This window comes from Macrosteles quadrilineatus, unplaced genomic scaffold, assembly GCF_028750875.1.
Source record: "Macrosteles quadrilineatus isolate MER2022 unplaced genomic scaffold, UCM_ALF_1.0 Scaffold_42__1_contigs__length_1031511, whole genome shotgun sequence".
NCBI lineage: Eukaryota > Metazoa > Arthropoda > Insecta > Hemiptera > Cicadellidae > Macrosteles > Macrosteles quadrilineatus.
Window position 1 is genome coordinate 728,603 of NW_026542635.1, and position 12,624 is coordinate 741,226.

A 12,624-nucleotide genomic window follows, 5' to 3' on the forward strand; every position below is an offset into this window, starting at 1 on the left:
TGTACACACTTGTACACCCTTGTACAAACTTGTGCACCCTTGTACACTTTTGTACATCCTTGTACACATTTGTACAACCTTGTACAAACTTGTACACACTTGTACAAACTTGTACACACTTGTACAACCTTGTACACACTTGTACAACCTTGTACACACTTGTACAACCTTGTACACACTTGTACAACCTTGTACACACTTGTACAAGCTTGTACACACTTGTACAACCTTGTACACACTTGTACAACCTTGTACACACTTGTACAACCTTTTACACAATTGTAAAACCTTGTACACACTTGTACATTCTTGTACAAACTTGTACTTACTTGTACAACCTTGTACAAACTTGTACACACTTGTACAAACTTTTACAGCCTTGTACACATTTGTACACCCTTGTACACACTTGTACAACCTTGTACAAACCTGTACACCCTTGTACACACTTGTACAAGCTTGTACACGATTGTACACCCTTGTACACACTTGTGCACCATTGTACACACTTGTACACCCTTGTACACACTTGTACAACCTTTTACAAACTTGTACACACTTGTACAAACTTGTACATTCTTTTGTACACCCTTGTAAACACTTGTACAACCTTGTACAAACCTGTACACCCTTGTACACACTTGTACAAGCTTGTACACACTTGTACAAGCTTGTACACACTTGTACACCCTTGTACAAACTTGTGCACCCTTGTACACTTTTGTACACCCTTGTATTAATTTGTACAACCTTGTACAAACTTGTACACACTTGTACAAACTTGTACACACTTGTACAAACTTGTACACCCTTGTACACACTGTACAACCTTGTACACACTTGTACAACCTTGTACACAATTGTACAACCTTGTACAACCATGTACACACTTGTACAACCTTGTACACACTTGTACAACCTTGTACACACTTGTACAACCTTGTACAAACCTGTACACCCTTGTACACACTTGTACAAGCTTGTACATGATTGTACACCCTTGTACACACTTGTGCACCATTGTACACACTTGTACACCCTTGTACACACTTGTACAACCTTTTACAAACTTGTACACACTTGTACAAACTTGTACATTCTTTTGTACACCCTTGTAAACACTTGTACAACCTTGTACAAACCTGTACACCCTTGTACACACTTGTACAAGCTTGTACACACTTGTACAAGCTTGTACACACTTGTACAAGCTTGTACACACTTGTACACCCTTGTACAAACTTGTGCACCCTTGTACACTTTTGTACACCCTTGTATTAATTTGTACAACCTTGTACAAACTTGTACACACTTGTACAAACTTGTACACACTTGTACACACTTGTACAAGCTTGTACACACTTGTACACCCTTGTACAAACTTGTGCACCCTTGTACACTTTTGTACACCCTTGTATACATTTGTACACACTTGTACAACCTTGTACACACTTGTACAACCTTGTACACACTTGTACAACCTTGTACACACTTGTACAACCTTGTACACACTTGTACAACCTTGTACACACTTGTACAACCTTGTAAAAACTTGTACAAGCTTGTACACGATTGTACACCCTTGTACAAACTTGTACATTCTTGTACATACTTGTACACCCTTGTAAACACTTGTACAAAATTGTACAAACCTGTACACCCTTGTACACACTTGTACAAGCTTGTACACACTTGTACAAGCTTGTACACACTTGTACACCCTTGTACAAACTTGTGCACCCTTGTACACTTTTGTACACCCTTGTATACATTTGTACAAACTTGTACAAACTTGTACACACTTGTACAAACTTGTACACACTTGTACAAACTTGTACACCCTTGTACACACTTGTACAACCTTGTACACACTTGTACAACCTTGTACAAACCTGTACACCCTTGTACACACTTGTACAAGCTTGTACACGATTGTACACTCTTGTACACACTTGTGCAACCTTGTACACACTTGTACAACCTTGTACACACTTGTACAACCTTGTACACACTTGTTCAAGCTTGTACACACTTGTACAACCTTGTACACACTTGTTCAAGCTTGTACACACTTGTACAACCTTGTACACACTTGTACACCCTTGTACACACTTGTACAACCTTTTACAAACTTGTACACACTTGTACAAAATTGTACATTCTTGTACATACTTGTACACCCTTGTACACACTTGTACAACCTTGTACAAATCTGTACACCCTTGTACACACTTGTACAAGCTTGTCCACACTTGTACAAGCTTGTACACACTTGTACAAGCTTGTACACACTTGTACACCCTTATACAAACTTGTGCACCCTTGTACACTTTTGTACACCCTTGTACACATTTGTACAACCTTGTACAAACTTGTACACACTTGTACAAACTTGTACACACTTGTACAAACTTGTGTACACTTGTACAACCTTGTACACACTTGTACAACCTTGTACACACTTGTACAACCTTGTACACACTTGTACAACCTCGTACACACTTGTACAACCTTGTACACACTTGTACAACCTTGTACACAATTGTAAAACCTTGTACACACTTGTACAACCTTGTACACACTTGTACACCCTTGTACACACTTGTACAAAATTTTACATTCTTGTACATACTTGTACACCCTTGTACACACTTGTACAACCTTGTACAAACCTGTACACCCTTGTACACACTTGTACAAGCTTGTACACACTTTTACAAATGTATACAAGGGTGTACAAAAGTGTACAAGGGTGCACAAGTTTGTACAAGGGTGTACAAGTGTGTACAAGCTTGTACAAGTGTGTACAAGCTTGTACAAGTGTGTACAAGGGTGTACAGGTTTGTACAATTTTGTACAAGTGTTTACAAGGGTGTACAAGTATGTACAAGAATGTACAAGTTTGTACAAGTGTGTACAAGTTTGTAAAAGGTTGTACATGTGTGTACAAGGGTGTACAAGTGTGTACAAGGGTGCACAAGTGTGTACAAGGGTGTACAATCGTGTACAAACTTGTACAAGTGTGTACAAGGGTGTACAGGTTTGTACAAGGTTGTACAAGTGTGTACAAGGGTGTACAAATGTATACAAGGATGTAAAAGTTTGTACAAGTGTGTACAAGTTTGTACAAGGTTGAACAAGTAAGTACAAGTTTGTACAAGAATGTACAAGTGTGTACAAGGTTTTAAAATTGTGTAAAAGGTTGTACAAGTGTGTACAAGGTTGTACAAGTGTGTACAAGCTTGTACAAGTTTGTACAAGCTTGTACAAGTGTGTACAAGCTTGTACAAGTGTGTACAAGGTTGTACAAGTGTGTACAAGGTTGTACAAGTGTGTACAAGGTTGTACAAGTGTGTACAAGCTTGTACAAGTGTGTACAAGGTTGTACAAGTGTGTACAAGGTTGTTCAAGTGTGTACATGTTTGTACAAGTGTGTTTAAGTTTGTACAAGGTTGTACAAATGTGTACAAGGGTGTACAAAAGTGTTCAAGGGTGCACAAGTTAGTACAAGGGTGTAAAAGTGTGGACAAGCTTGTACAAGTGTGTACAAGGGTGTACAGGTTTGTACAAGGTTGTACAAGTGTGTACAAGGTTGTACAAGTGTGTACAAGCTTGTACAAGTGTGTACAAGGGTGTACAGGTTTGTACAAGGTTGTACAAGTGTGTACAAGGGTGTACAAGTATGTACAAGAATGTACAATTTTGTACAAGTGTGTACAAGTTTGTAAAAGGTTGTACAAGTGTGTACAAGGGTGTACATGTGTGTACAAGGTTGTACAAGTGTGTACAAGCTTGAACAAGTGAGTACAAGAGTGTACAATCGTGTACAAGCTTGTACAAGTGTGTACAAGGGTGTACAGGTTTGTACAAGGTTGTACAAGTGTGTACAAGGTTGTACAAGTGTGTACAAGGGTGTACAAGTTTGTACAAGTGTGTACAAGTTTGTACAAGTGTGTACAAGTTTGTACAAGTTTGTACAAATGTATACAAGGGTGTACAAAAGTGTACAAGGGTGCACAAGTGTGTACAAGGGTGTACAGGTTTGTACAATTTTGTACAAGTGTTTACAAGGGTGTACAAGTATGTACAAGAATGTACAAGTTTGTACAAGTGTGTACAAGTTTGTAAAAGGTTGTACATGTGTGTACAAGGGTGTACAAGTGTGTACAAGGGTGCACAAGTGTGTACAAGGGTGTACAATCGTGTACAAGCTTGTACAAGTTTGTACAAGGGTGTACAGGTTTGTACAAGGTTGTACAAGTGTGTACAAGGGTGTACAAATGTATACAAGGATGTAAAAGTTTGTACAAGTGTGTACAAGTTTGTACAAGGTTGTACAAGTAAGTACAAGTTTGTACAAGAATGTACAAGTGTGTACAAGGTTTTACAATTGTGTAAAAGGTTGTACAAGTGTGTACAAGGTTGTACAAGTGTGTACAAGCTTGTACAAGTGTGTACAAGCTTGTACAAGTGTGTACAAGGTTGTACAAGTGTGTACAAGCTTGTACAAGTGTGTACAAGGTTGTACAAGTGTGTACAAGGTTGTTCAAGTGTGTACATGTTTGTACAAGTGTGTTTAAGTTTGTACAAGGTTGTACAAATGTGTACAAGGGTGTACAAAAGTGTTCAAGGGTGCACAAGTTTGTACAAGGGTGTACAAGTGTGTACAAGCTTGTACAAGTGTGTACAAGCTTGTACAAGTGTGTACAAGGGTGTACAGGTTTGTACAAGGTTGTACAAGTGTGTACAAGGGTGTACAAGTATGTACAAGAATGTAAAATTTTGTACAAGTGTGTACAAGGGTGTACAAGTGTGTACAAGGTTATACAAGTGTGTACAAGGTTTTACAATTGTGTACAAGGTTGTACAAGTGTGTACAAGGTTGTACAAGTGTGTACGAGGTTGTACAAGTGTGTACAAGGTTGTACAAGTGTGTACAAGTTTGTACAAGTGTGTACAAGGTTGTACAAGTGTACACAAGTTTGTACAAGTGTGTACAAGTTTGTACAAGTGTGTACAAGTTTGTACAAGGTTGTACAAATGTGTACAAGGGTGTACAAAAGTGTACAAGGGTGCACAAGTTTGTACAAGGGTGTACAAGTGTGTACAAGCTTGTACAAGTGTGTACAAGCTTGTACAAGTGTGTACAAGCTTGTACAAGTGTGTACAAGGGTGTACAGGTTTGTACAAGGTTGTACAAGTGTGTACAAGGGTGTACAAGTATGTACAAGAATGTACAATTTTGTACAAGTGTGTACAAGTTTGTAAAAGGTTGTACAAGTGTGTACAAGGGTGTACAAGTGTGTACAAGGTTGTACAAGTGTGTACAAGCTTGAACAAGTGTGTACAAGGTTGTACAAGTGTGTACAAGGTTGTACAAGTGTGTACAAGGTTGCACAAGTGTGTACAAGAGTGTACAATCGTGTACAAGCTTGTACAAGTGTGTACAAGGGTGTACAGGTTTGTACAAGGTTGTACAAGTGTGTACAAGGTTGTACAAGTGTGTACAAGGGTGTACAAGTTTGTACAAGTGTGTACAAGTTTGTACAAGTGTGTACAAGTTTGTACAAGTTTGTACAAATGTATACAAGTGTGTACAAAAGTGTACAAGGGTGCACAAGTTTGTACAAGGGTGTACAAGTGTGTACAAGCTTGTACAAGTGTGTACAAGCTTGTACAAGTGTGTACAAGGGTGTACAGGTTTGTACAATTTTGTACAAGTGTTTACAAGGGTGTACAAGTATGTACAAGAATGTACAAGTTTGTACAAGTGTGTACAAGTTTGTAAAAGGTTGTACATGTGTGTACAAGGGTGTACAAGTGTGTACAAGGGTGCACAAGTGTGTACAAGGGTGTACAATCGTGTACAAGCTTGTACAAGTGTGTACAAGGGTGTACAGGTTTGTACAAGGTTGTACAAGTGTGTACAAGGGTGTACAAATGTATACAAGGATGTAAAAGTTTGTACAAGTGTGTACAAGTTTGTACAAGGTTGTACAAGTAAGTACAAGTTTGTACAAGAATGTACAAGTGTGTACAAGGTTTTAAAATTGTGTAAAAGGTTGTACAAGTGTGTACAAGGTTGTACAAGTGTGTACAAGCTTGTACAAGTGTGTACAAGCTTGTACAAGTGTGTACAAGGTTGTACAAGTGTGTACAAGGTTGTACAAGTGTGTACAAGCTTGTACAAGTGTGTACAAGGTTGTACAAGTGTGTACAAGGTTGTTCAAGTGTGTACATGTTTGTACAAGTGTGTTTAAGTTTGTACAAGGTTGTACAAATGTGTACAAGGGTGTACAAAAGTGTTCAAGGGTGCACAAGTTTGTACAAGGGTGTACAAGTGTGTACAAGCTTGTACAAGTGTGTACAAGCTTGTTCAAGTGTGTACAAGCTTGTACAAGTGTGTACAAGGGTGTACAGGTTTGTACAAGGTTGTACAAGTGTGTACAAGGGTGTACAAGTATGTACAAGAATGTAAAATTTTGTACAAGTGTATACAAGGGTGTACAAGTGTGTACAAGGTTGTACAAGTGTGTACAAGGTTTTACAATTGTGTACAAGGTTGTACAAGTGTGTACAAGGTTGTACAAGTGTGTACGAGGTTGTACAAGTGTGTACAAGGTTGTACAAGTGTGTACAAGGTTGTACAAGTGTGTACAAGGTTGTACAAGTGTGTACAAGGTTGTACAAGTGTGTACGAGGTTGTACAAGTGTGTACAAGGTTGTACAAGTGTGTACGAGGTTGTACAAGTGTGTACAAGGTTGTACAAGTGTGTACAAGGTTGTTCAAGTGTGTACATGTTTGTACAAGGTTGTACAAGTAAGTACAAGTTTGTACAAGAATGTACAAGTGTGTACAAGGTTTTAAAATTGTGTAAAAGGTTGTACAAGTGTGTACAAGGGTGTACAGGTTTGTACAAGGTTGTACAAGTGTGTACAAGGGTGTACAAGTATGTACAAGAATGTAAAATTTTGTACAAGTGTATACAAGGGTGTACAAGTGTGTACAAGGTTGTACAAGTGTGTACAAGCTTGTACAAGTTTGTACAAGCTTGTACAAGTGTGTACAAGCTTGTACAAGTGTGTACAAGGTTGTACAAGTGTGTACAAGGTTGTACAAGTGTGTACAAGGTTGTACAAGTGTGTACAAGCTTGTACAAGTGTGTACAAGGTTGTACAAGTGTGTACAAGGTTGTTCAAGTGTGTACATGTTTGTACAAGTGTGTTTAAGTTTGTACAAGGTTGTACAAATGTGTACAAGGGTGTACAAAAGTGTTCAAGGGTGCACAAGTTAGTACAAGGGTGTAAAAGTGTGGACAAGCTTGTACAAGTGTGTACAAGGGTGTACAGGTTTGTACAAGGTTGTACAAGTGTGTACAAGGTTGTACAAGTGTGTACAAGCTTGTACAAGTGTGTACAAGGGTGTACAGGTTTGTACAAGGTTGTACAAGTGTGTACAAGGGTGTACAAGTATGTACAAGAATGTACAATTTTGTACAAGTGTGTACAAGTTTGTAAAAGGTTGTACAAGTGTGTACAAGGGTGTACATGTGTGTACAAGGTTGTACAAGTGTGTACAAGCTTGAACAAGTGAGTACAAGAGTGTACAATCGTGTACAAGCTTGTACAAGTGTGTACAAGGGTGTACAGGTTTGTACAAGGTTGTACAAGTGTGTACAAGGTTGTACAAGTGTGTACAAGGGTGTACAAGTTTGTACAAGTGTGTACAAGTTTGTACAAGTGTGTACAAGTTTGTACAAGTTTGTACAAATGTATACAAGGGTGTACAAAAGTGTACAAGGGTGCACAAGTGTGTACAAGGGTGTACAGGTTTGTACAATTTTGTACAAGTGTTTACAAGGGTGTACAAGTATGTACAAGAATGTACAAGTTTGTACAAGTGTGTACAAGTTTGTAAAAGGTTGTACATGTGTGTACAAGGGTGTACAAGTGTGTACAAGGGTGCACAAGTGTGTACAAGGGTGTACAATCGTGTACAAGCTTGTACAAGTTTGTACAAGGGTGTACAGGTTTGTACAAGGTTGTACAAGTGTGTACAAGGGTGTACAAATGTATACAAGGATGTAAAAGTTTGTACAAGTGTGTACAAGTTTGTACAAGGTTGTACAAGTAAGTACAAGTTTGTACAAGAATGTACAAGTGTGTACAAGGTTTTACAATTGTGTAAAAGGTTGTACAAGTGTGTACAAGGTTGTACAAGTGTGTACAAGCTTGTACAAGTGTGTACAAGGTTGTACAAGTGTGTACAAGGTTGTACAAGTGTGTACAAGCTTGTACAAGTGTGTACAAGGTTGTACAAGTGTGTACAAGGTTGTTCAAGTGTGTACATGTTTGTACAAGTGTGTTTAAGTTTGTACAAGGTTGTACAAATGTGTACAAGGGTGTACAAAAGTGTTCAAGGGTGCACAAGTTTGTACAAGGGTGTACAAGTGTGTACAAGCTTGTACAAGTGTGTACAAGCTTGTACAAGTGTGTACAAGGGTGTACAGGTTTGTACAAGGTTGTACAAGTGTGTACAAGGGTGTACAAGTATGTACAAGAATGTAAAATTTTGTACAAGTGTGTACAAGGGTGTACAAGTGTGTACAAGGTTATACAAGTGTGTACAAGGTTTTACAATTGTGTACAAGGTTGTACAAGTGTGTACAAGGTTGTACAAGTGTGTACGAGGTTGTACAAGTGTGTACAAGGTTGTACAAGTGTGTACAAGTTTGTACAAGTGTGTACAAGGTTGTACAAGTGTACACAAGTTTGTACAAGTGTGTACAAGTTTGTACAAGTGTGTACAAGTTTGTACAAGGTTGTACAAATGTGTACAAGGGTGTACAAAAGTGTACAAGGGTGCACAAGTTTGTACAAGGGTGTACAAGTGTGTACAAGCTTGTACAAGTGTGTACAAGCTTGTACAAGTGTGTACAAGCTTGTACAAGTGTGTACAAGGGTGTACAGGTTTGTACAAGGTTGTACAAGTGTGTACAAGGGTGTACAAGTATGTACAAGAATGTACAATTTTGTACAAGTGTGTACAAGTTTGTAAAAGGTTGTACAAGTGTGTACAAGGGTGTACAAGTGTGTACAAGGTTGTACAAGTGTGTACAAGCTTGAACAAGTGTGTACAAGGTTGTACAAGTGTGTACAAGGTTGTACAAGTGTGTACAAGGTTGCACAAGTGTGTACAAGAGTGTACAATCGTGTACAAGCTTGTACAAGTGTGTACAAGGGTGTACAGGTTTGTACAAGGTTGTACAAGTGTGTACAAGGTTGTACAAGTGTGTACAAGGGTGTACAAGTTTGTACAAGTGTGTACAAGTTTGTACAAGTGTGTACAAGTTTGTACAAGTTTGTACAAATGTATACAAGTGTGTACAAAAGTGTACAAGGGTGCACAAGTTTGTACAAGGGTGTACAAGTGTGTACAAGCTTGTACAAGTGTGTACAAGCTTGTACAAGTGTGTACAAGGGTGTACAGGTTTGTACAATTTTGTACAAGTGTTTACAAGGGTGTACAAGTATGTACAAGAATGTACAAGTTTGTACAAGTGTGTACAAGTTTGTAAAAGGTTGTACATGTGTGTACAAGGGTGTACAAGTGTGTACAAGGGTGCACAAGTGTGTACAAGGGTGTACAATCGTGTACAAGCTTGTACAAGTGTGTACAAGGGTGTACAGGTTTGTACAAGGTTGTACAAGTGTGTACAAGGGTGTACAAATGTATACAAGGATGTAAAAGTTTGTACAAGTGTGTACAAGTTTGTACAAGGTTGTACAAGTAAGTACAAGTTTGTACAAGAATGTACAAGTGTGTACAAGGTTTTAAAATTGTGTAAAAGGTTGTACAAGTGTGTACAAGGTTGTACAAGTGTGTACAAGCTTGTACAAGTGTGTACAAGCTTGTACAAGTGTGTACAAGGTTGTACAAGTGTGTACAAGGTTGTACAAGTGTGTACAAGCTTGTACAAGTGTGTACAAGGTTGTACAAGTGTGTACAAGGTTGTTCAAGTGTGTACATGTTTGTACAAGTGTGTTTAAGTTTGTACAAGGTTGTACAAATGTGTACAAGGGTGTACAAAAGTGTTCAAGGGTGCACAAGTTTGTACAAGGGTGTACAAGTGTGTACAAGCTTGTACAAGTGTGTACAAGCTTGTTCAAGTGTGTACAAGCTTGTACAAGTGTGTACAAGGGTGTACAGGTTTGTACAAGGTTGTACAAGTGTGTACAAGGGTGTACAAGTATGTACAAGAATGTAAAATTTTGTACAAGTGTATACAAGGGTGTACAAGTGTGTACAAGGTTGTACAAGTGTGTACAAGGTTTTACAATTGTGTACAAGGTTGTACAAGTGTGTACAAGGTTGTACAAGTGTGTACGAGGTTGTACAAGTGTGTACAAGGTTGTACAAGTGTGTACAAGGTTGTACAAGTGTGTACAAGGTTGTACAAGTGTGTACAAGGTTGTACAAGTGTGTACGAGGTTGTACAAGTGTGTACAAGGTTGTACAAGTGTGTACGAGGTTGTACAAGTGTGTACAAGGTTGTACAAGTGTGTACAAGGTTGTTCAAGTGTGTACATGTTTGTACAAGGTTGTACAAGTAAGTACAAGTTTGTACAAGAATGTACAAGTGTGTACAAGGTTTTAAAATTGTGTAAAAGGTTGTACAAGTGTGTACAAGGTTGTACAAGTGTGTACAAGGGTGCACAAGTGTGTACAAGGGTGTACAATCGTGTACAAGCTTGTACAAGTGTGTACAAGGGTGTACAGGTTTGTACAAGGTTGTACAAGTGTGTACAAGGGTGTACAAATGTATACAAGGATGTAAAAGTTTGTACAAGTGTGTACAAGTTTGTACAAGGTTGTACAAGTAAGTACAAGTTTGTACAAGAATGTACAAGTGTGTACAAGGTTTTAAAATTGTGTAAAAGGTTGTACAAGTGTGTACAAGGTTGTACAAGTGTGTACAAGCTTGTACAAGTGTGTACAAGCTTGTACAAGTGTGTACAAGGTTGTACAAGTGTGTACAAGGTTGTACAAGTGTGTACAAGCTTGTACAAGTGTGTACAAGGTTGTACAAGTGTGTACAAGGTTGTTCAAGTGTGTACATGTTTGTACAAGTGTGTTTAAGTTTGTACAAGGTTGTACAAATGTGTACAAGGGTGTACAAAAGTGTTCAAGGGTGCACAAGTTTGTACAAGGGTGTACAAGTGTGTACAAGCTTGTACAAGTGTGTACAAGCTTGTTCAAGTGTGTACAAGCTTGTACAAGTGTGTACAAGGGTGTACAGGTTTGTACAAGGTTGTACAAGTGTGTACAAGGGTGTACAAGTATGTACAAGAATGTAAAATTTTGTACAAGTGTATACAAGGGTGTACAAGTGTGTACAAGGTTGTACAAGTGTGTACAAGGTTTTACAATTGTGTACAAGGTTGTACAAGTGTGTACAAGGTTGTACAAGTGTGTACGAGGTTGTACAAGTGTGTACAAGGTTGTACAAGTGTGTACAAGGTTGTACAAGTGTGTACAAGGTTGTACAAGTGTGTACAAGGTTGTACAAGTGTGTACGAGGTTGTACAAGTGTGTACAAGGTTGTACAAGTGTGTACGAGGTTGTACAAGTGTGTACAAGGTTGTACAAGTGTGTACAAGGTTGTTCAAGTGTGTACATGTTTGTACAAGGTTGTACAAGTAAGTACAAGTTTGTACAAGAATGTACAAGTGTGTACAAGGTTTTAAAATTGTGTAAAAGGTTGTACAAGTGTGTACAAGGTTGTACAAGTGTGTACAAGCTTGTACAAGTGTGTACAAGCTTGTACAAGTGTGTACAAGGTTGTACAAGTGTGTACAAGGTTGTACAAGTGTGTACAAGCTTGTACAAGTGTGTACAAGGTTGTACAAGTGTGTACAAGGTTGTTCAAGTGTGTACATGTTTGTACAAGTGTGTTTAAGTTTGTACAAGGTTGTACAAATGTGTACAAGGGTGTACAAAAGTGTTCAAGGGTGCACAAGTTTGTACAAGGGTGTACAAGTGTGTACAAGCTTGTACAAGTGTGTACAAGCTTGTTCAAGTGTGTACAAGCTTGTACAAGTGTGTACAAGGGTGTACAGGTTTGTACAAGGTTGTACAAGTGTGTACAAGGGTGTACAAGTATGTACAAGAATGTAAAATTTTGTACAAGTGTATACAAGGGTGTACAAGTGTGTACAAGGTTGTACAAGTGTGTACAAGGTTTTACAATTGTGTACAAGGTTGTACAAGTGTGTACAAGGTTGTACAAGTGTGTACGAGGTTGTACAAGTGTGTACAAGGTTGTACAAGTGTGTACAAGGTTGTACAAGTGTGTACAAGGTTGTACAAGTGTGTACAAGGTTGTACAAGTGTGTACGAGGTTGTACAAGTGTGTACGAGGTTGTACAAGTGTGTACAAGGTTGTACAAGTGTGTACAAGGTTGTTCAAGTGTGTACATGTTTGTACAAGTGTGTTTAAGTTTGTACAAGGTTGTACAAATGTGTACAAGGGTGTACAAAAGTGTTCAAGGGTGCACAAGTTTGTACAAGAATGTACAAGTGTGTACAAGCTTGTACAAGTGTGTACAAGCTTGTACAAGTGT